The 2824-nt window shown below is 44.3% G+C and overlaps 1 protein-coding gene across 1 annotated transcript in view; it reads left to right on the top strand.

Moving 5' to 3' along the window:
- Nucleotides 1–2824, top strand: part of Cpvl (carboxypeptidase vitellogenic like) — a 109402-nt gene that overhangs the window by 49838 nt on the left and 56740 nt on the right. The window lies entirely within an intron of this gene.

Genomic DNA, 2824 nt, shown 5'->3' with positions numbered 1-2824 from the left:
CTTTCCTATGCCTGTATCTTGTAGGTTTTTCCCAATGTTTTCTTCTAAGAGATTCATAGTTTCAGGCTTTACATTGAGGTCTTTGAGCCATTTGGAATTGACTTTTGTGCAGGGTGAAAGATAGGGGTTTAGTTTCATTCTTCTACAAGTGGAGATCCAGTTTTGCCAGCACCATTTGCTGAACATGCTGTCTTTCCTCCAGTTAATGTTCTTGGCCCCTTTGTCAAATCATGATGTAAATTTTTATGCTTCCTTATCAAATATATTTTTTTAATTTGTTGATTTTTTTGTGTATATCATCACACAGAACATTGTATATGTGTGCACAGATGTGTGTGCATATTCACACATGTGTGACAAATATGTATGTAAATGTGGAGGCCAGAGATCGACTTCAAGTGTGTTCTTCAATCACTGTCCAACTTGGTTTTTGGGACAGGTTCTTTCACTGGCCTGAGGTTCACCCAAATCAGCTAGGCTGTCTGGCCAGCAAGCTCAAGGGATTGCCCCCTCCCCAGCTCTGCAATTATAAGTGTCCATCATCACTCTGGGCTTTGTACATGGGTGCTGGAGATGGAAATGAGGTCCTCATACATGCACTTTGCCAATGAAGCCACTCCCCAGCCCCAGGACATTGACTCTGAAAGGTTGTGTCTCCATTTTCAATGGTGTTGAGGATAGCTTCTAAAGGATGTGCGTGTTCAGCACAACTGCTGGCCTACAGTGGGAAAATTAGAAAGACAACTGCTCTGAGCTACAAATCTGTAGGCTTAGCATTTCACAAGCCGATGCTTCCACTGTGTGAAGATGAAGGGTGGCCATTTCTCCAGATGCAGCCCATAGCAGGTTCGTGGCTGGGCTAGATCTTCGGCTGTTTCTTTGTCCTTCTCACTCCTCAGCCAGATACGGGGCCACAACATGGCCAGAGGTGTTGAGGATGAGGAGATACTGGCTGCTGGCGAGGCAACACGTATGTGGTTAAGGATGTAGGATGAAGTTGTGGAGAGGTTAGAATCCCAGTGGGTGTCCTGGACAAGCTGCTTCACTTCTATGAGCCTTAATTTTCTCATCAGAAATTAGGATAATGGTATTTTGTATTGTAATGAACTAAATTCATACTTGATGGCTTTTAAAATGTGAATTCATCTCACAAAAATTTTCACAGGAACCTCTTATAGTGTAACCTCAGGAGCAGAAGACCCCCATGTCTCAACCTTCTCTGCTACTATTCCGTTCTCTTCCTCTTTTTGCCTGACCCCAGGCCCATTTCTCTCCCAGTGATGCTGCATCCCCTGCATATCTCCTATGGTGGGCTCCTAGCTGGACCAGTTGTCTTCCTCTTCTTATTGCTGCCACCAGAACATGCTCCTTTCTCCTCCTAAAGCCTTAAGCTTTGCGCCTCATGGCCTCAGAGGCGCCACCCAGCCCTGTTCACTGTAGTTGTCTGTACCCTGGGTCCCTCCCCACTTCTTGATCTATTTTAGCTCCTATCTCACTATCACTGCATCAAAATTCTCAGTGACTGCAGTGTCAAGGATGACTTTTTAATACTTTATTCTTTGGTTCATTAGCCTCTGGTTTTTCAGTGATTTTGGTCTTTCCCCTTAGATAGTTATCCCCATTACAGGGGGAAAAAAGAATCAACCACTATACAATCTGAAGTTATCTTTTTTTATTTAATTGCCACCTCCCATCACTGCAGCTCATGTGTGCTAATACAGCAATTAGCAGTCCTTCAGCTCCCCTGTCTTTCAGCCTGTTGAGTCTACAACCTCTTCAGATAGCTAAAGCCCTCACTCAGGTCTTCATTTCAGTAACCGCCCAGCCTAGACCCGAAGTCAGGCATTCGTAGTCCCCAAGCTCCACTAATAGGAACCAACTCCTTTGGCTAAGCCACAAACTTATCTGATTCTCCTTCTCTGCCCCTCCACGGTAGCAACCCATGGCTAGAGAAAAGCATCAGCTACTGTCTTTCCTGCTAATGACAGCCTGGCAGATACCCTCCACCAGCTCCAAAGCCCTCAGTCTGTCTAGGATCCAGAATCTGATTCTACCAGCTCACTCCCATAGTTGAGACATCTGGTTTTGCTGTCTTCTGCCTGGAATGTTCTTTCCATGGTTGTCTGTATTCCTGGCTTCCTTCTTGCCCACAGTTGCTAAGTTGAATGTCGTCTTGCAAGTGAAACTCCTCTGTGAGTGTGCACATGGGAACACACACACACACACACACACACACACACACACACACACACTACCTTTCATTTCTTTTTCCTTATCATTTTCCAACATACTAGAGAGCTTAGTACTATAACACATGACACATTTTGCCTAGTAATGCTTGTTTGTTGTCCCATCTAAAATATAAGTTCCACAAGGAAAGGTGTTTGCCTATTGCAAATGTTCAGTGAGTGAAGGAGTAAAGATGGAAAATGTAGGGGCTTACTTAGGACATAGCTCAGTTGGTAAAGTGCTTTGTGTACAAGTCTGAAGACCTGAGTTCAAGCCCCATAACCTATGTTTAAAAAAAAGCTAGGCTTGGTGGCCTGTGCGTGTAATCTTAGTGCTGGGGACACAGAGATACACGGATCCCTGAGCAGTTAACCTTGTCCTACTTGACCAGTCCGAGGCCAATGAGAGATCCTATCTCAAATAAAAACACGGGCAGTATCCGAGGAATGACATCCTATTCCTAGGGCCTCCACAGGCATGTTTATGCATGTGCCTAGACACACACACACACACACACACACACACACACACACAATAAAAAAAAAAGAAAACACACAAAACACACACTCTCTCAAAAAAAAAAAAAATACAACAG

This window comes from Nannospalax galili, unplaced genomic scaffold, assembly GCF_000622305.1.
Source record: "Nannospalax galili isolate Female #2095 unplaced genomic scaffold, S.galili_v1.0 scaffold158, whole genome shotgun sequence".
Classification (NCBI taxonomy): domain Eukaryota; kingdom Metazoa; phylum Chordata; class Mammalia; order Rodentia; family Spalacidae; genus Nannospalax; species Nannospalax galili.
The sequence above is the reverse complement of the archived record's forward strand: the minus strand, read 5'-3'. Positions and strand labels throughout refer to the sequence as shown.